A 22,019-nucleotide genomic window follows, 5' to 3' on the forward strand; every position below is an offset into this window, starting at 1 on the left:
CTTTTTGTATATTTGCTATCCATCTCTCTATGCTTATAATATGTAGAACTATTTCCAGTTTCTTTTCCAGGTGAAAAGTTTGGGATGATTGAAAGCAACATGCTTTATGGCCATAAACATGTTATCAAAATCTTGATAACAAACTACTAAAGTCCAATTTGAATAGCTTAAAGACATCTAATGCATAAATCATGTTTCTTTCTTTTTCTTCCTTGATATACTATATTATATGATGACAAAACAACATTCTAAAAGTCTACTTTCTGACCAAGTCTTTGGAAAATTAAAAGCGATTTAGGGACCAGCAGGCAGTGCAGCTAGATCTTAACAGCTACATGGCAGACTGTGTAGTTCGAGTCCTAGACCCGGTGGCTTGAAAAACACACTGAGTGTCCGTGTATGTGTGACCAAAGTCCTGAGAAGAGATTAAAGGAGAAGGAACTGTGGCGTGGCCATCCCTGCTGGGGGTAATGCCTCACTCTTTCTTCCTCACTCTTTTGCTCCATCTCTCTCTAGCAAGTGTACACGCCCTATAGCAAAACAACAAAATAGTGTTTTAAAAAATGTAAGAAGCAGAGAAAAACTTAATCAGCATTATCACTAGCACAAAGCACGCTCAAAGTAAAACAATCGGAACACACTAGACGCTTCTGCAAAACACCTGTCAACAAACAAATAAAATCCAAAACAAAGCCTTCAACTGGATTCCGCATTCACCTTGTTCTAAACATTTGAGGATGGTTTGTATTCAACAGAAACTAGGGCTTCTTTTGCTGTTTGCCCATGGAGGGGCTAACAGAGATGGGTGTTTCCTGATACCCGGCTGTGGTGTACTCTGAGAAGTCTCTGGAGTGGGGCTTCCCTGAGAGCAGTCTTGGGCATCCCATTTGGATTTCTCCCAGAGCTCAATTTATCTGTCAAAGGAGGCCCATGCCTCTTTTCTACAAGTGGATCCCTTGGCAATGAAAAGTACATTGCTGATATTTTATCCAAACCTCTGCAAAACGTAAATGATGTGTAAAAACATCATTATATAAAAATACTTCTGCCTTATTGATTCTGAAAATACTTCATCAGTCTATGAACACCCAGGAAATACACAAGATTAATACAAAATTTCCTACTACTTGTTGCATGCAGATGAAAAGTGAATTATACTTGAGAGGAAAGAAAGCATCATGAACCAGATACCAAAAACAGTCCTAGAAAATGGATTGTATATTTTGTATTTGATTGTGCAATGGCTTTAAAAAAATTATATCAACATCTTTCCGGAATCCATAATTGCTAATGGTTACAAGGACCAGCTCTAGGCACGCAGCCTAGCAAAATTTTCTGGAGCAGTGAAGGTAAACAAAGCAGTCACTATCTGAACAAATACTGCTTGTGTGGTTATTTAAACCCTTGGTATACATCAGAGTATTAAAGGAATAAGAGAAAGCATAATATCACCTGCTTACCATAGGAATAGTTGGATAAAACCAACAAAATACTTAGGCGTACATAGAATCAGTAACATAGAAAGTATATCAAAAATACATTTTACAATGTATTTATAATAGCAGAGATTATAGTCACTGAATAAAAGGCATAAGCAATCATATAAAAATCAACCATTAAATTATGACACCAGGGGCTAGGGAGGAGAGAGAGAGAGATAGAGAGAGGAGATTGAGATTTAATCACTGTGAATGTAAAAGTAAAAAAAAAAAAAATACTCAAGCACAGAGAAATATTAAATGAAATTGAAAATTAGAGCAAACAAAAATATACAATAGAGAATACTGAGGTATTTTGAAGGTAATGTAGGAAAGAAGAAAAAGGAAGACATAAAAACATAAAAATTTATAAACCAAATAAAAATTACATGTAATTACATTGTTGCAGTTATACTATGAATCAGAGCAATTCTCAATCTGTTCCCCAACAAAACAATTTAGTTTCAGGAGATCACTGGCAATCATTTTGATTAGCAAAGTAATTGCAGGCATTACTAAAATCCATTTCATTCTTAATTTGATGAATGAAAAATACTAATGCTCTTTAAATGAAGATAATAATTATTTGTAGCCATTTTAAAGATAAATTAACAATAAATCAATCCAGCAGTCATTTCCTCTGACTATATTTTAAGAATAAAACAATCTGAATAAAACAATTTATAGATTTTATTGGCCCAAAACCACGACAGAGTTGCAGAACTTGAATGAAGCTACCAGGCAGGTGGGATTGCCCAATACTTTAAAATTCTGCACTGCTTTTGGAAGTCTCTTGATTTACAGCAAATGAAAAAGTATCCGAAAATCTTTGTTAACCGAGGCACTGTGTGTGCAAACACATACACAACGATTCTCACACTTTCTAACTCAGTTCTCTTACAACTACTTAAATAGGAGCATCTATTTGGAAAACACTCCTTTCTATCTTGATTGTTGGAGAAAATGATGGCAAAGGGGGATCACCACGGAAAATGTGGAGAGCACTGTGATTATATGCAAAGTGAAGTTTAATTCTCAGACGCATTACTCTGGAGCTATTAATACAACGATTAAATGTGGACTCTGGCCACGATGAGAAAGACAGCATTCAACACAAGTCAGTCGTTCAGACTCTAACATGGTGTACACTTGCATAAGATTCCAAAATGTGGCTGCCACAAAATACTGTGATCTCCAATATCCAGGCTTTCTGAGCTGCCCGAAAATATGGGAACAATGAGGGCTCTCTGGAATGCACAGTTAACTTCCTGCTGTAGGACAGGAGTCACAGCTGCTACAGTAGCACTGGCTTTCCAGATGTCAAGGCTGTAAGGAGAGTGAGGTAATTGCAGGAAGGAAGGGATACAATTTTGTCATCACAGATTATCCTCCCATTGAAAACCCTGGAAACGGCATTAATGTCAGCACTTTGGATACGCACATTACGAACTGCAGGTCTTCAAGTTGAAGGGTGGAGGTTTGCACATTTGCTTCTGTGGGAGAGGATGGGCCAGTATTATTTAAATATGTGGGAAACAAAGAGTAAGCGCTCTCTAAACTGTTCCACTGATTTATAAAGTGTCTCTGTTAATAGGTGTTATCACCAAAAATTGGTCTTACAAGGCCGAGAACCAAATAATAAGGTTTAGCTGGGTTTCAGTGCTAGAGTTTATCCTTTGCATTGAGAGGAAATAAAAATGTACAGACAAAGAGATTCATTTAAGGCTGTCTGGATTCTAGTGACTGGGAAGGGGAGGCAGGATGATAATTTTCCAGTATTCAACCAGCAATGATTTCCTAACTTCCCCTGTTACGTAGTCAAATTCTACAACTTACTAAAAACTGTGTAAGCTTTTATTAGGAAACTAGAATCAAAGTGCCATATTTCTACAGGGCAATTTCGAAGACTACATTATTTTGGTATGCGTATACATTTATTCATAGATGATTGATCTTAACTGAAGGAAGGTGACTTGGCAGTTTCTCATTTTTTTCTACCTAAAGATCTCTACTACTTTTTGTACTGAGTGTAGATGTTAATTTAATCTTCTTAGTAGACACACAGAATCGAGGTACCTTGGTTTCACCAAACATGAGGCAGGGTTCTGGATACTGTGAGGGTTATAAGAAGTGGTCAGTTCTGAACTCAGTGTACCACCCGTGGAGACAGAGACTCACCTCCCTCATACCACACCCCTCTCCTTTGACCAAAACACGAAGCTTCGAAGCTTCGCACAATGTTTCGGGGGCACTGCATGTTGCTGTTGATCCCCACTGAGCTGATGACGCCAGCTCAACGCCCTGTCCCACCTGCGGTCCTTACAGCTTGTCTTTCTGACGCTGAGGAACACTGGAGCTGGGATGAGAGCTCTATGGCTGTCCTGTTAAGCATGACACATTAGGGACTGTGACAGCTGGGGGGCCGCTGACTGCAGATCTGTCCTCATCTGCATTAAGGGCGCATACTGGCCTGGCCACAGGCAGTCGCCTCAGGTACCTTGGACAATTGTTTTTTTGTGTTTTGTTTTTTTTTGTTTTGTTTTGTTTTGTTTTGTTTTTAAATTCTGGATAATGTACTCACTGTATTAGATGCCCTGTAGTTGTAAGATATATTAAATTTAATAGGATTGTGCTAAAGTTTTTATGAAAATATTGAATTAGTCAGGCTTTGCAGTACATTTAAGGTATAAAATCTAAAAAGATAAGGGGTGATGGGATACTTCAGGGAGGGTGAACAGTAAGGGGGAGAGAATGGTTAATTCTTTTGAGGGAGCTGGAAAAGGGATGATTAAAAATATGAATGAGATATTGATAAGAAGTGTTTGGCAGTCCAGGAAATCGAGCTTTTACTTTTTGGTGGACAGTTAAAAAAAATAAATAAGTAAGTAAAAATAAGAGAGTTTCAGATGATTCCAATCTCTGTTTGGGAGCAGTACAGCAGTTTCACTTTTCTCTTAAGAAAGCCTGTCTTTCCATAGCACGTGAAGAATCTTTTATGAAAACAACTAGACCTACAGGTGGCAGGGTGGTTGGTGGTTGGGGCACTGGACTCCCAAATGGCAAACCGTGATTTGAGTCCCAGACCTGATGGCTTACTTTTTCACTTTCCCTTTGTTTCTCCCTCTCCCTGGTCAAATTAAAAATTAATTAATTAATTAAATATAAATAAATAAAAACAACCAGTGTTGGGGCTAGCAAACGTCATGGTGGTTAAATCCCTGAACTCCCACATGACTGACTCTGGTTTGAGTTCCGGATCCAGCAGCTTGAAAATTACAGTGGGTGTATGTGCGTGCATGCCCACAATCCGAGAGGAGAATGGAGGAAAGGGACTGTGTCATGGCCATCTCCTAGGCGGTGATTTCTCACTTTTTCCCTCGCTGTCTCTCTGGCTAGCAAATGTGCCCTGTTGCACAAAGCTTAAAAACAGTCTTGGGCTGCACTGCAGCACAGCAGTAAAACACAGCACTCTGCAAAGCAGAAAGAACCACAGGGCAAGCTTGCTGGTTTGTATCCGGAGACCTTTCTAAGCATGCTGGGCACACTTGTGCCAATGACCTGAGCTGGCAAAGGCTGGTGATGGATCCTGGCATGAAGACCCATGGGTACTCTCTCTCTCTCTCTTACTCATGGTATAAATAAATAAACTTAAGGGGGGAAATGTCTTACAAGTCATTCTTCCTATTGGTAAAGCTGATTTGGTCTTTTGCAAATAAGCAAACACATATTCATACAACATATCTATCTGTATGTACGTGGTCTTTGCCACTTTCTATAATGAGAAAATTGTCCAGTCAAACTAACATTAGGCACCTGCAGTTAAGCATGTCTCTAGGACAGTGACTTTCTGGGCCATGGAAAACTTGAGAGTATGTTAGAAATGGAACTTCTTGAGACCAGCAGATAGTGAGATGGTTACGTTGCTGGACTCCCATGTAGTCAACCGTGGTTTCAGTCTCAGACCCAGCGGCTTAAAACGCACACCAGGAGCATGTGCGTGCATGCCCAGAACCCTGAGAGGAGAATGGAGGAGGAGGGATTGTGGTGTAGCCATCCCCCCAGGGGTTGATTTCTCACTTTGTATCCCTATGTCTCTCTGGCAAGCATATGTGCCCTATAGCAAAACAAAACAAACAAACAAAAAACTCTTAAAAAAGAAAAGAAAGAAAGAAAGAAAAAAAGGAAATGTAGCTTCTTAGGCCTTGTCTCCTGAAGCAGAAACTCGGGTCATGAAGTCCAGCAATCTGTATGCTAGCAATCCCTCCAGGTCATTCTGATACAAGTAACATTTGGGCAACTTTGACCCCCCCCCAAAAAAAATAGTGACAATGTATTGCTAATGGATACTGTCATTTCTTTTCAACTTAAACATATTCACCATGAGAAATGTTTCATCGTGTTTTAATTTCTCTAGCAATAACTCCAGTTTTCCTCTTTATTGCAGGTCATATCATTTATTACCAAGGAAGGAGTTCACTATAATTAAAAATACAAAATAGAAAACCAAAGCATTGTTACCTAAGTCTTCATAGACTATAAGCATAACACCATTTTCTAACATAGTTTCAACAAGGGGAGCTACAAAGTCTTCTCAGTTTTATGTCTAAACCTTGACACTGCAGATTCCACATGATACATTAAGGGATAATACAACTAATGCTTGAAAGGAATTGAGCCCGTATCTGTCCTTTGTGAATAACGCCAGGTCTTTATGGCAACCTGTTATCTCACCATTCATGGATCCAGAGAATTTATTAAAATCTCGAATCTTTAAATATAATAACTAAATAAATGCTAGCACATTTAAATTTTTGTGCCTTCACATCCACTAGTGGAGGGTCTTGTAGGAGATTCTTAGCAGTTTTGGAAAAGATCCATAAAACTCATAAAAAAATGAAGGGCAGATCAGTTTAGTCAACCCAGATGCTCAGTGAAGATTGCACACACTCATTAGTTATTTATAAATGAACTAAAACGAAGATATCATCATTTAGTAAATATGAATCAGTCACATATATATAAATATATTTAAATCATTAATATATATGTATTTATATATGAATGAGATTTTTGCTATAGGGCACATTCACTTGTCAGAGAGTCAGAGAAAGATAGACAGACAGAAAGTCAGAAATCACCCCCTCCCGAGGAGGGCAGGGAGGGAATGGCCACATTGTAATCTCTTCTTTTCCACTCTCCTCCTGGAATTTTGGGCAGTCTTGTACATACACCTGGCATGAGTTTCAAGCCACCGAGTCCAGGGCTCAAACTGCAGTTGACCATGCGTGAGTTGAGCACCCCAACTACTATACCACTTGCTGGGCCCTATATATCTTAAATATATATATTTTACATATATGTATAAATATATGTCTGTGTATGTATATGTGTGTGTGTGTGTGTGTGTGTGTATATATATTAGTAAAACTGCTAGAAAGTGGCAGTGCTAGAGGAAGAGAGAGCAAGCAAGAAACCACTCAACAATGGGGTATAGTCACACCACATCCTTTTTCTTTCATCTCTCCATCCCGTCAGGATTTTGGACCCATGTTCCCATGTGCCCAACATATTTTTTAAGCCACCAGGGCCATAATTTGAACTAAGGTCGAGCATGTGGGATGCAGCTCCATATGCACAGGACTTAAACCTCTGCTCCACAGGCTGGCCCTCGTGTCGTTTGTTTTGTTTTGTTTTGTTAAAACTAATCAAGCTTTTACTGGTTTAACAACTTCTCCAATTTACTGAAGAATAATGAGTCAATGCTATTTGATGTACTTTGTTCCGTGTCCTTAAACTTAAGATTCTGTACGTCTTGGCTATTTCTCTTTTGATCGGTTGCCTCCTAGGAGTCTATGTGATTATATATATATAACTTTTCTCGGCTAAAATATGTTTCCACCAAAAATAAATAAATAAATAAAACCCACAAAGGTGTATCAAGTCCATAGGTTCTCTGCCATCCCCTTAGTTTTATTTTCATTTATTTTGTAAGATGATAGTCCATACTCTAGGCACATGGTTAGTAGTCCACTTTAACAATAATCTCCCAGGTTCTCTTCAGATAGTTTTCTTTTACTTTCAATATTTGTGTGCCATCCTAGGAAAAGCACGAGATGACCACTCTTCTGATAAAATCAAGTAGAGCCCTTCTAAAAGGATCTGTGTTGCTCTCTGCTGCATATTCTCTTTTGAAAACATATTGCCACATTTAACTGTAATACACAAGAAACCTTTTTTGTATCCAATCACAAACATTTTACATTAAGTTATCTGGCTTTACATTGCAAATTGTCAAATAAACATGAAGTATGAGCTCATATACGACATCCCTTAAAATGGATGTTACCTAGCAAATATCCCAAGTGACAAAGGCACCAGTAAGATTCCTAATTTTTGTATCTTTAGAAATATTTTCAATATAGAACTGTTCTTCGCTTTGTGTATATATATATATATACAAACAAAGTTTCTATTAAACTAATACTACAACCTAACATATCTTATACCACATGAAGATAAAAGAAGCAGCAGGAAAATAAAAATAAAAATAAAAATAAATGCCTAGACAAGTGGTCTCCCATGGGGAAATTTTCGTTCTCAAGAAGACACTGGGGAATTTCTGGGTAGCAACATGGCAGGGGAGGAGTACTATCGGCATCCCTCAAGGTTGCTGATAAAAAAGCCTCCAGTGCGCAGGAAGTCTCTCCATGACAAAGAATTATCTAGTCCAAAATATCCATCGTGCCACTGTTGAATAATCCTGGTGTAGAGAAAAACATAGTGTTCTCTAGCCAGTATAAATTGGCCACAGTTACTATAATCTATGTCACGCACTTGGGAAATGAAAGACTTGCATCACAGTGGTATAACTCTGATACATGAACGAGATGTGTTCTTCTGAAACTCAAAATCTCCCCTTCCACTCTTATTCCCAAGCCCTAGGGAGAGCTTTCCTTCTCAGTGCAGAAAAGAGAGCTAATTATTACGGACCAGTGTAAATGGTCTAACGTGCTCTGTATTGACAAAATTATGTGGCACATACTCTTTGAAGTTTTAACTTTGCTCTTCAACTTCTTTTTCTAAAAAGCAATTCATTACATGTTACTTATTTGAAATAAAACTGCATCTTGCAAAAGTAGTCACTTCCCTATCTGTGTAATAATAAAACCTACTTTTTTTTTTTTTTTTTTTTTTGGAGAGGTTTTTGCTATAGGGCCCATGCACTCGCCAGAAAGACAGAAAGAGACAGAGAGACAGAAAGCAAGAAATCACGCCCCTCCCCCCCAGGGGGGATGGCCATTCCATAATCCCTTCTCCTTCATTCTCCTCTCAGGGTCTTGGGCATGCATGCACATGCACCCAGAGTGAGTTTAAGCCACGGTGGAGACTCGAACCTCAGTCAGCCATGTGGGAATCCAGCATCTTTAACCACCACACTACCTGCTTGCCCCCAAATAAGATTTCTTATTCAGATTTTATTTCTTTCTACATTTTCTTTATGATTGAAAACTAGCAGCTACATATTGCAAAGAAACTTCGACACGTTTGTGGAAAAATAGAATTAAAGTTTTTGTGGGTGCAAAAAACTTGAAATTCACACGGCTTTTTCATAATGTGCATTTTATACAATTTTTTAAAGACCACTAAGAAAGCACAGCCCACTATTAAACAAAATACACTTTTGATTAATAAACACCTACCTTTTCTTTTTAAAAGGCTTTTGTCGTAGGGTGCATGCACTCTTCAGAGAGAGACGGTGAGAGGTAATGTGAGAAATCACCCCCACCCAAGAGAGATGGCCGCACCTCAAACCCTTTCCCGCACTTCTCCTGGAATTTTGGGTACTCATGCATATGTGTCTGGTGTGAGTTTCAAGTCACCAGGTCTGAGACACAAAAGACGGTCGGCACGTGGGAGTTCAGCACTTTCCCACCATGCCACCTGCAGGTTCCTAATAAATATCTTTTAATGTTTCTTCCCAAAACTCCTACAACAGCTGCAGGAAGGTCTTCTCGTGTATATACGATGACCTTTTCTTTTCTCATTTTTAGACAAAGGATGCTTCTAGGCTTCTCTGGTTAAAGATGCCCTTCAAAATGTTGCATAATTTCACAACAGTTACCAGTGGACAAATGTAGCTGTGTATTTATCATTTATCTGCCATGTAAAAGCCGCAGAGTGGGAATAATGTACTTTTGTGCAATCTGATTTGAATTTTCATTGAGTTATATCTTCCAGTGTTGTTTGTAGATTACAGGCAGGTGAGGCACAGCTGTACTTCCTGTCCCTGAAGATTCTGGGAGAGGCAGTTTGGCATGAAGCCTAATTATCCCACAAATGTTTGATCATAGATATCTTTATTAAGCGTACAGACACCACACACCTACAACTTCGGATATCATAGATCTCCTCTTACAGCGTTAAGATAACGTTTTAAGCCCTCATGTTTCAGATTACTCTACAGAAGGACTGGGAAAAATAATAATCATATTCATCCTCATTTGTACTGATTTCCCTGTACTTTTTGGCTAAAGAAATGCAATTTTTCATAAATTTCAATTTATTATATTGTAGTGTCTACATCTTTGATATTTAAACTATGACAATAATGGAAATAGTTCAAATCTAGATGATATTTAGATGAATTTTAGGCCCCTGAAACACAAATTAAACCTGCAGGCTACCCCAAATTAAGAGTTTTTTAGTATAATTATTTCTATTATACTTAGATGTATCCCCAATGTTTGGGGACTGAAACATATGCCCTGAATAAATGGCGAATAGCATTAGATTGTGGAAACTGAGAACCACTTAATTTAAAGGTCCATCTTTAACTGAAGAGATGATAATCTTTTAAACATTTAAATCAAATATACTTTCAAAACTTAAAAGTCGACCCATTAAACTGCTTGTTTAGACATATCTAAGGCTTGCCCTGTTCTCCTCAAGGCCACATGGCAGGCTTTATGCAGTGGTCATTCTACCTGTTTAATATACAGAAGTACTCATTTCCAATGACATTACTATACACATTTTTACATCCTGTTTCAAATATTAATATGAGAGAACACTTCTTTTTAAAACTTGCTTTTTTTTCCCTAGAAAAGCTAGAAAGCTAGTTCAGGGGTATAATTAAAAATACAAAAGCTCTGCTGAGTAAATATTTATTGGTATTTTTAATATCTTGGTTTTTAAAGCATTTAATCCATTAAGTCTCCCAGTGCAAACTGTGTTTCCTATAGAACACCACCAACTGTCTCCAATAATAGACTTTAGCTGTTTATCTGCAACTCACTTTCTACCCACTTCCCCGCCAGACTAATTCCTATGAAAATACTCAAATGAGAGGATAGATGAATTTTTTCTATTTTTTTTCCAAAAAAGGACAGTGCTAACAATGGGGAAAAAACCTTCTGACTTTCCAGTACGACTTAGGAAATAGCTTACCTTCTTTTCTTCTGGGAAATCCTTACAGCTGGTGAACACTACCGAACTGTGAGTAATAAATAATCAAAATACAAAAAAGTCAAGTAGAGGTGGTTCTTGTATTCAAAATCAATATTCATTTACATACAGAAATTTACGTACAGAATCCCTGTTGGCGTATATCGTACATATGTAGAGGTCAGAAGATACATTAACAATTAAAAAGTTTTGCTGTATGAATAATATTTTTAAACCATTTCAATAAATATTCTTACCTTCGTTTTTTTAGAGAGAGCGATTTTTGCTCAAGGACATGTGTGCTCTCTGGAGAGACAGAGAGAGGGTAAGTGAGAAATCATCCCCCAGGAGAGATTGCCACGCCATAGTCCCTTCCCCTCCATTCTCTTTTTGGGATTCTGGGCATGTACGCACACACGCCTGGCGGATAAGCTAGACAGGCTCTTACATCTAGTATTTTATTGGTGATCTTGTTACTATTAAAACTTTATGCTTCAAATTACTCCATCTACAGGTAGGGCTATTTGACACTCACATGTAGACAAGTGTTCTGCAAAACCACTCTAGGGAAGGGGCTGCTTCCTACAGTCATAGCATGTTCAAAAAGAGCTGCTCTTGATAAATGGAGAAGACTCTTCGAGATGCAGTGTCTCCTTGCAAAACACACCCTCTTTTTTTTAGGGTCACCCAGTCTGGAAGAGTAGTCAGAAGATAAACAGCTATTGTTTAAAAAAAAAAAAAATCAGGAAATGGGAAGAAGGTAAGTAAAATATGGGATCATCAAACACAGGAATATAATCAAATGGAAAGTAGGGGGACACAGATCTGGGGGATAAAAATTAACTGAGAGAGGGAAACAGCAAGGAGCCACCACTACGCAGTGCACTGTCAGAACAGGGCCTGACTTGCTGGTAGGTAGAAGTGTTTTCTTCACAGATTCTGTCCTCGGGTCTTTCCATTGCCCGGTCCCCACACTGATTCAGTTGCCACCACAGAGACAGAATGCAACTCTGAGCTAGTCCTGCAGCACCGTGGAAGCGCCTAAGGAGCAGGATCTCACATGGTTGACTGAGGTTCAAACCCTGGGCCTGGTGGCTTGAAAAACAACAGGATAGAGAAATGGAAGAGAAGAGATTGCACTGTGACCACACTCCACAGGGGAGTGCTCTCTCTCTTTCTGGCAAGGGTACATGCCCTCTGGCAATGTAATTTTTAAAAAAAAGAAAAGAAATTATAACATTCAACCTTTCATTACATCCCTCTTACCTATAATCCTCTAGTTCCAGTATGTCTGACCACTTGACAAAAAATTTTTTTTTGACTGTTGTTGTTTTGTTTTGTTTAAATTATTGTAGCTTTGAAGCAACACTTAAATATGCTTTACGCATAGAGACAGTAGACAGCCTGGAAACCCTTGATGAGAAATAAAAAAAAAAAAAAAATCCTGCTGGGAAGATAAAATGGTACACAGGGCACACAATGATAATTCACATAATTGAGATTGTCATGTGTCTTATTAAAAGCCATCATTTACCTGAAGGTCTTTCTTGAAAAAAAATGCTAAGATACATTACAAATTTTACATAAGGATGTTTTTCAAAGCCTTACTGATCTATTTTCATATGTCTGTTGTTTGGTTGGGTCCTTCAAAGGGCTTCAAGGTTTACTTTTATACTGAAAAAGAAGGAGATGAAAGCTATTATTTGAATACAGTGTTGCGTTCAGTGGCACCAAGATGCTTATTATCACTGTCCTGATGAGACAGGCGAAGCTGCGTGCGGATGCCAGCCGCTCCTAATGTGTGTTTAGGTGCCCTGTCTGCTGGTTCGCCTAAGTGATGTGGCATACGCTTGATGAAAGGACAGTAAACAACATCAATTATAAAAGACATCTGTTAATGAGAGGAAGAAAAGGAAGAGAAAGAGACTGGGGGGGACATTTTCTGTGCTGCAGAAAGAGGGAAGCATTTTGATTGCACTACAGGAGTTGACGTACCTTCATCATGCCCTAATTGTAGAGTACAGCTAACCACGCTCTCTGCTCTTCTTTGGGGAGATGACATGTGTCTTCAACTTCTGTGGAACTGTCACTGAAGATGTAGATCAAACTGCATTCTGTTTCCTTCATGGATTGATCATTTTGCCAAGATCCCTCTATGAAACACAATAAAACAAGAAGATACTATGTGAAACTCAGGCCATGCTTCAGCAAATTAGTTAAAACCGATTTTTATGCTCTGAATGGGGGATGTTTGTTAGTCCCTCAGTAGGGGATCTGTCAGCTTCTCATGCCCTGCATGTTCTCTTTTAGGGCAACAAATTTGACCCCTGAAAATACTGCTTAAGATTTTTCCCCCTTTGTAAAAAAAGCCTTGTCAAAATAACAATCAGAGGGGACCAACACATGGCATAATAGTTACGTTGCTGAACTCACACATAGTTGACCATGGTTTGAGTCCTGGACCCAGCAGTTTAAAACTCACACTGGGTACATGTGCATGAATGCCCAAAATCTCAAGAGGAGAATGGAGGAGAAGGGATTGCAGCATGGCCAGGCCCCTAAGGGAGTGATTTCTTGCTCTCTTTCTGTCTCTCTCTCTCCAGGGAGTACATGTGCCCCATAGCAAAAATCTCTTTCTAAAATAAATAAGTAAATAACAATCTGAGACACATACAGAGATAAATAGTTTTGCCTACCTCCAGTATACTATTATTATGTATGGATCACTTTTCTCTTGAAAACATTTCCAATGTATAGAAACATTAAAAATATTTAGTAATATTACCACAATGATTAACAAAGTCTAGATTTTATTCTCAAACATCTTCAATATATTTGCTGTTTTTATCATCTAAATTCTGTAAGGAAACTTATTTATCTATCTAATAATATGCTATCTTTATATCATTCTTCAAATATATGATAATAGTTGAATTCTCAAATAACAAAATATTGAATGTGATTAAACAATATGATTGATTTCTCTTTTAATTAGGCTAAATGAAAAACAAGCAATTGTATTTCATTTTTTAAATACTAAATTAGGAAGTTTTGATATTTTGTTAAAAAATACTCGGAGACAATGTTTAGAATTTATGTCTGTGGATATTCTTAGGTTAATCATAATAGATTCTCTCTTTAGGAGTGTGTTTCTCAACTTTCTCTTTTTTCCTAGTTTGTTTTAGGGCATGCACATTCAATGAAGACAGAAAGAGTGGAGAGAGAGAGGGAAAGTGAGAAAGCACAACACAATTCTTTCTCCCCCATTCCTCTCTTGGGATTTTGGGCACGCACACATACGTGCCCAACCTGTTTTTAAAACACCTGGTCAAGAAATCAGCAGTTAGCGTAATGGCTATGTCACTGGACTCACACGTAGTCGACCGCGGTTCATGTCCCGGACCCGGTGGCTTAAAACTCACGCCAGGCGCGTGTGCGTGCGTGCCCAAGATCCCGAGAAGAGAATGGAGGAGAAGGGATTGCGGTGTGACCATCCCCCCTGGGGGGTGATTTCTTGCTTTCTGTCTCTATGTCTCTCTCTGTCTGTCTGGCGAGCGCACGCGCCCTACCGTGAAAATCTCTCCAAAAAAAAAAAAAAACCCTGGTCAAGAATCACACTGCACAGTTGGGCATGTGGAATCCGGCCACCTTCACCTCCACCCCACCTACTGGCCCTCCACTACTCTCATTTAAGAAGACCATCAATCTATACACAAACAACAAGTTGAACAAAGTGGAGCTGAGAAAAGGAATCTCTTTTACCATAGCCACAGAATGTGTAAGATACCTAGGGATAAACCTAACTAAGGAAGTCAAAGACCTTAACAAAGAAAACTATGAAAATCTTTAAAAAGATATTGAAAATGACACAAAAAAGTGGAAGGACATCACCTGTTCCTTGTTCAAAATAATATAATAAAAATGGAAATTCTACCCAATTAATCTACATATTTAATGCAATTCCAATAAAAATACCAGAGACATTCATAACAGATCTAGAAAAGAAAATCATAGAATTTGTCTGGAATCATAAAGACCTTGTATTGCTAAAGCAATACTATGCAAGAAGAGTGGAGTGGGTGGCATACCCTTCCCTGACCGAAAAATATACTATAAATATACTATAAAAACTGCAATAATCAAAGCAACATAAAAACAGATACATGGACCAATGGAATAGAGACCCCAGAAATAAACCCCAAAGCTTACAGCCAACTGAGTTTTGACAAAGGATACCAGTTAATCCACTGAGAAAAGGAAAACCTCTTTAGTAACTGGTGCTGGAAAAAATGGGTATCCACCAGCAGAAAGATGACACTGAATCCTCGTCTTTCACCATGAGCAAAAATCAACTCAAAATGGATTAATGATCTGAACCTGAGACCTTAAACTATAAAACTACTGGTGGAAAACACTACGGAAACTCTGGGAGACATTGGGGTAGGCAAAGACTTCTTAAATAAGACTCCCAAAACATGGGCGATAATCCCTAAAATAGACAAGTGGGACTATAGCAGATTTAGAAGTTTCTGTAAGCCAAGGACACTGTAATTAGTGTGAATCTACAATCCTCAGAATGAGAGAATATTTTTGTAAAATAACTAAAATAGACAAGTGGGACTATAGCAGATTTAGAAGTTTCTGTAAGCCAAGGACACTGTAATTAGTGTGAATCTACAATCCTCAGAATGAGAGAATATTTTTGTAAAATAAGCCTCAGATAAGGGACTAATAACCAGAATACACAGCGAACTCAAGTGGCTTATCCAAAAAAAAGAAAAAAAAATGACTAACCCAATTAAAAGATGAGAAATGAGCTGAACAAAAATCTCTCTAAGGAAGACACATGAACAGCCAAAAAGCATATGAGGAAATGCTCAACATCCTTCATCATAAGGGAGATGCATATTAAAACCACAATGAGATACCACCTAACCCCCTGTCAGAATGGTGAAGATTAAAAATACAAAAAGTGATAAGTTTGGGTGAGGTTGTGGTGAAAGGGAAACTCTCCTACACTGTTGGTGGGAATGTAAATTGGTCCAGCCATTGTAGAAAACAATATGGAGGTTCCTCAAAGATTTACAAATGGAGCTACTATTTGATCCAGCAACTCTATGACTGAAATTGATTGACCTAAGGATGTAGAAACACAAGAGATGCGGGTTAGTGCCAGATGTGGAGTGTGTGGAGACCCAGGACCTAAGAAAGGACATTTGGAGGAGGGATACAGAGGCAGAGCATTGATGGGATGGGGAGGTGTGGGGTTATGGGTTGAAGGTATTTTGATCAACAGGACTGGGGAGAAATGTTCACATACTGAAATGTTCACTTTGTAAGTTAAATAATGTGATTGAATATATATAAAAATTTTAAATAAAAATAATAAAGGACAGGAAAAAACTCGGTTAGAAAAGTGCTTGCACATCAATGTTTATTGCAGCATTATTCATGATCACTAAGACATGGAACCAACCCAAATGTTCACAAACATATGAATGGATTGAAAAAGTGTCGCACATATACTCTATGAAATACTATTTGACCATAAAAAACAACAAGACCTTGGCATTTGATAGAAAGTGGTTGAATATGGATGATTTATTGCTAAGTGAAGCAAGCCAGGCTATGAAAGAAATATATTGTATGTATCTACTTAATATATACCAACTATCCATACTCTATGATAGAGACTGAAATACTGAAGGTCATAAAAGCAGTGAAAATAGTAATGGATGCTGAAGACAGGGTGGAACAGGATGGGGCGGCATAGGGGAGAGTATAGAGAAGGATAACATGAGAACAAACAAAGAGGAATGACATTTGTGGGAGACAGAAATGGTTTATTACTTGTAGATGAAAACACATATAGTATTCTCAAATGGACCAGTCTGAGAAGTGTTTCATGTTGGGTAAATTCTCTCTACAAGCCTAATGATATATAGTGATTGAATATTTAAAAAATAATAATGAGAATAAATAATAATAATATGAAAAAAAGACCATCAATCTTTTCTTAAATATTTTCCATATTACAATAAGCTTTCGTCCCATGGTATTCTGGGTTTATTGACATCTGGGCTGAGTCTCCAGGGCCTGTTTAGGAGGCACCACTGCAGAGGGACAGATGACCCTGCGGACTGAACTGCAAGGAGGCGTGTGCAACATCTCCACCTGTCTTCACTGCTCTTCTGTTTTCATAGTGGAGGCAGGAGGTGTGGCAGAATGGGGAGGAGCAGGATATGACCCAAGTTTTCTGCCTGGGGTTTCCATGTCCCCCTAGTTCCCTTGACTCATTGAGCTACTCTGTGCACATCCACTTGGTAGTCAAAAGACTTAAGAAGAAGAATTAATATACTGAATGTGTTAGATATTCTTTGAAGAATTTAATGTGACAGAGTATCAGATTTAATCTTGAGGCGTTCTTCAAAGTGAATGAATGCGCCAATAATCTGGTCTAGGGTACAGCGACTACATAGCTGCGTACTCATTTATGTCACTGAATTCACCAGGGACATCTTGTCCTTATTAATGGCACTAAACTGTTTTGCATATTAAGCTTTAAAGTTTTTCTTTTTCTTTTACATTTTTGCCATAGGGCATGTGAGCTCACCAGAGACAGAGAGACAGAGAAAGAGGAAAAGTGAGAAAGAAATCACCCCCCCAGGAGAGATGGCCAGGCCACTTAAAAAAAAATTAAATACAACAAATGGTTTGTACCCACAAACACACACTTTTTTTTTTTTTTTTTTTTTTAGAATTTCACTATAAGGCACATGCACTTGCCAGAGAGACCAAAAGATAGAAAGCTAAAAATCACCTCCTGGGAGGATAGCACACCATGATCGCTTCTCCTCCATTCTCCTCAGGATTTTGGGCATGCATGCACATGCACCCAGTTGCCTCTCTGTCTCTCTTACTCATGGAGTAAAAACTTTAATTTAACCTTTTTAAAGTTATACTCCCAAGTTCTGAAACCAATGCTGCCTTTCGATAAGCTAAAGATAAATACATGCATGGATAGGCGAGTTATCCTTAATACTGCAAATGAAATAGCAGTTTCATTCATTAAAGTTATACATATCGTGTGTGGGGGCCAGATGTTGGCACAGTGGTAAAACATGGCTCTGAAAGGCTGATCCACATAGGAAGGTCACAAGTTCATTTCCGGAGACCTCCCTGACCACCCTGAGTACATGAATGCCCATGAAGTGGGGCCGAAGCTGGAGGTAGATGAAAGCAGGAGAACCCTGTTGAGAGTGCACCCTCCCCCCTACTTATGGAAGAAAGAAAGAAACTTAAGAAATAAAAAGAACCATTTTCTTTAAATCCTGTACGATACTCTCTTCATATTGGAAGTGATAACCAGAATGTATCCTGACATGAACACTATTACGGGGATAAAGAGCTTCTGTAAAATATTTTACGTGATTACGAAGAAATCTGTCAGTCTCTTTCCTCTCTGCTATTCCCATGGACTAGAGAAATTTAAGAATTGCGGGACTTGGAAGGGAGTGGAAGAGTACAAAGAGTTTCTCAGGTTTTCCCTTTCTTTTTTTTTTTTTTTTTTTTATAATTTGTTGTAAAACTTTTTTTTTTTTAATTAAAATATCCCCAGTGCAATTTCTCGGTCTATTACCCCTGACAGCTATTTGTTGTAAAACTTTTTTTTTTTTTAATTAAAATATCCCCAGTGCAATTTCTCGGTCTATTACCCCTGACAGCTACTATTAATTATATTTTAACCTGTTAATGGCGCAGCACTTCCTAATACTTATTAGGCCAAGTTTGCCGGAAATATCGGGCCCATCTATTAAGAACTGAATGTTATTGAATGAGTTTGCGTGGGTATACAAGCGGGCAGAAAGAAAGCATAATCTTCCTCAGTGAAGGATAATCTCCTTTGTCTCCTAGGCTCTTGTCTTCGCACCTACACGTTGCCAGGCATAGAGTGGAGGCCGACCAGACGGCCTTTACTGTCAGATGCCAGAAGAAACTGCCGGAGCCAAGGCCCTGGGCACACGAGCTAGAACTTGCATGTTTGGCGAGGCTCACAGGCCAAGGTTTGAATCTCTAATAAGGCACTCACAGCCTCTCCAGTAATGATACCTCAGAGCCACTGGGAGAGGATTCTTTCTATAGGAAACATACTCATGAGGATTTAATGCGATCTTTCTGAACCCTTTGATTCAATGGGCTGTTTTTTAACTCCCCGAGCCCTAATTTCGTAGACCTTGTGATAAGAGGCAACGTGAATTCTTCACGCAATGGTAGTATGTGATCAGCAACTCTCCACTGAGCTCAAGACGCTCCTTCCTTTTTAGCCATGTGCTGAAAAAAAAATAATAAAATATCTTGCCACTGAATGTCTTTTTACAGACTGAAAAGACTTTTAGGTTAAACAACATTTGCTAGGCTTTGATGCAATCAAATGCAATTTCAATCTTCTTGAAATATTCAGTCCTGCCTCTCTGAAATTGCACATATGTGTCAGCTTTCAATTTTTCTCACTAGTGTTTTACACATGAAATCTATTTTCCCTGAGAAAATGGAATCTTTGTGTCTTTGTCTCTAGGCGCGCTGCTTCCAGGCAGGATCTGGCAGGGGCTTTGACTGTCGAGGCACTGGGGGAGGGGCCTGGCAGTCATTTGTCAGCTTCTTTTGCATCTGTAATTTCTGGCCACTCAGCAAGTAGTGAAGGTCTTAGAAAGGGGCGTATGGGGTGGGGGAAGAGCTTGTCATTGATGAAAGCCAACGCCCCCCGCCCCCCAAAGAACTGCCCGATGTTAATAACCAAAGAGAGGAGGGTGAGGAGTCTGAAAAACTTTTACTGTGCTTTAATGAAAAAGATTTTTGGGGGAATGGCTAATTTACAAAATTGCACACGGTAACATTCTCAGATCTCAATTTAAAAGGGTCCTGCCCATGCGGGGTTACCGATTTCATTGCTTTTAGCTTGGCAAGGGCCGATGAAACTATTTTAATTTTCCACCAGTGGCTTCTGCTTATTTCTGTTCTTGTTTCCTCGTAACAAAACCGAAAGCCCAATTAAACATCTGTATTTTTTAATCTGAATTGTCCCCAAAACTACTTTGCTTTTTTTTCTCAAACTTACAGATGTTTCCTCTCCTTTATGATTTTAGTACATGCAAGTATATTCGCTCCTATTTCAAAGAGTAAGAGAGAGAGGCGAGAGGGACTGGCCAGATGTTTCTATGTGAAAAGCTTGGTAAGACTCCAATACACAGGTCGGTATTTTGTCTGTGGCTATATCTACGTTAGAATATATCATTATCTTTTAGCACTTCGCTATCTGAGTTGATCTTTGCAACTTATTTTTGTGGGCTTTCAGAGTGCAGAACTCACACTGTGATCTGATAATTAATCGTGACGGATGAACAAAGTATCCAACTCTGTCCTCTCTGTCTAGTAGCAGAGGTAGAAGCTGCCATGATTTCTATTTTATTATTTCTGTCCTTTTTTTTTTAATCGGAGGGATAAGATGTAAGTTATGTGAGACAACAATGTATTTTAAGTCGGTTTCCTGCTTTGAACGAACATTAAAGGAATCATCAATATCTTGCCTTGAAGTGTCTGGACAAGAGTTAAAAGAGGCTCCCGTATATTTCAAGAAAACCTGTTTCCCATAATTAATAACAGGAAGCCGGGTAAACAGACTTTTGCTGACAAATGAAACTGAACCAGTAACATATACACAGATACATGGGAAGAAAAACAATACAGTATTGTGCCCTTGCGCCAACAGATCAAGGGACGCAGTGCGGATATGCTTACGCAATATTCACATAAAACGCTGGAGTAAGTAAGTCTTCGTCTTACATTTCTGACCATTTAAATACATGCAGTCATTTCTCCCACTGCTTACTGTTTGGAAGTGATTTGGGGCTACATAGATGGAACATTTAGGCAGAAAAACATTATTTCTTCGAAGATACACTTACCAGACAATCACGTAAACATGAAGGAAGACAATCATTTAAAAAAATGATTATGAGACTTTTGAAGTTCATTCTTGCTGCACACCTAATAGGATAATTTCTGTGCGTGTAAGGTTTTTTTTTTTTTTTTTTTTTTTTTTATAAATGGGAGGGGGAGGGGGTGTTTCCGATTGGTCTTAAAAAAATGATTATGAGACTTTTGAAGTTCATTCTTGCTGCACACCTAATAGGATAATTTCTGTGCGTGTAAGGTTTTTTTTTTTTTTTTCTTTTTTAAACAGGAAGGAGTGGGTGTGTATCCATGAGGTCTCAGGCAAACGAGATGCACTAGTCATCGATTAGATCACTGGGCACCGTGACCCACTTATTTGAAGCTCTGGACAAAGCTTCCTCTGAAGAAATGTGTCTTTATCTTTCCGTTGTACCATAGAGTGGAACTGTCTGATCTTGGTACCGAACTTGAAGGCATCAACTTAAGTAATAACAGTGTTCCTGCTCCTTCCAAACATCGAGTCTGATTTAAATTATATTTTTGCTGTTGTTTTTAACAGAATTGGTTGCTTCATTTACAGCTAATTTTTAGGAATGATTGCTTGATCTTTAGGAGATGTTTTTCAAATGGTGTGGAGGTACTATCAGATGTGAAATTAAGCATTCTCAAATGTTTACTACCAGTTTTGTAGGAAGAATAAGAGAATAAGCAATGAAGGCAGTAGTAAAGGAAATCCTTTTGTTTTATGATGTAGGATAATGCAAGCCAAGGGATGCAGTTTGCCTATTCTAGTGCAATGAAGAGACGCCTCGATGGTGTCCCACAGCTAGAATTTTGTGCCTGTCCAGAAGGCTCTCAACAAGTCCTTAGTTAACACTAGAAACATGAGCTCAGAAAGCAGCCTAGGTGGTAAACACAGGATTTTGATGCTGCTGTAACATGGACCTCTGTCACCGACCTATGAACTCAAAGCCATTTTTTTTTTCCTGGCCAAATCTAGAGTGAATATAGATTTAAGACAGGGAAGTGGTCTTTAGAGACAACTAGGTCCAACTTCAAAAGCATATCAATCGTTTCCTGTTTGATGTATATGTGAATAAAGGAGAATCCATGTGTACACTCTACCTCCAGATTCTTATATTTCAT

At 38.5% G+C, this 22,019-nt stretch overlaps 1 long non-coding RNA gene across 2 annotated transcripts in view; it reads right to left on the minus strand.

The window, feature by feature from the left end:
* Positions 1-2,617: 2,617 nt before the first annotated feature.
* LOC114009079 (uncharacterized) overlaps positions 2,618-22,019 on the minus strand; it is a 52,201-nt gene continuing 32,799 nt past the window's right edge. Inside the window, exons 2-4 of one of the 2 annotated variants that reach the window (XR_003550550.1) lie at positions 12,918-13,075; positions 10,926-10,971; positions 2,618-2,971 (exon numbers count right to left, since the gene is read on the minus strand). This is a non-coding gene — a long non-coding RNA (uncharacterized LOC114009079). Of the gene's footprint in view, positions 2,972-7,427; positions 7,691-10,925; positions 10,972-12,917; positions 13,076-22,019 lie in introns of those variants that run through there. The other variant, XR_003550549.1, reaches the window with a different exon arrangement.

The sequence above is a fragment of the Tupaia chinensis genome, unplaced genomic scaffold (genome assembly GCF_000334495.1).
Source record: "Tupaia chinensis unplaced genomic scaffold, TupChi_1.0 Scaffold000453_1, whole genome shotgun sequence".
In the NCBI taxonomy this organism is placed as follows: domain Eukaryota; kingdom Metazoa; phylum Chordata; class Mammalia; order Scandentia; family Tupaiidae; genus Tupaia; species Tupaia belangeri.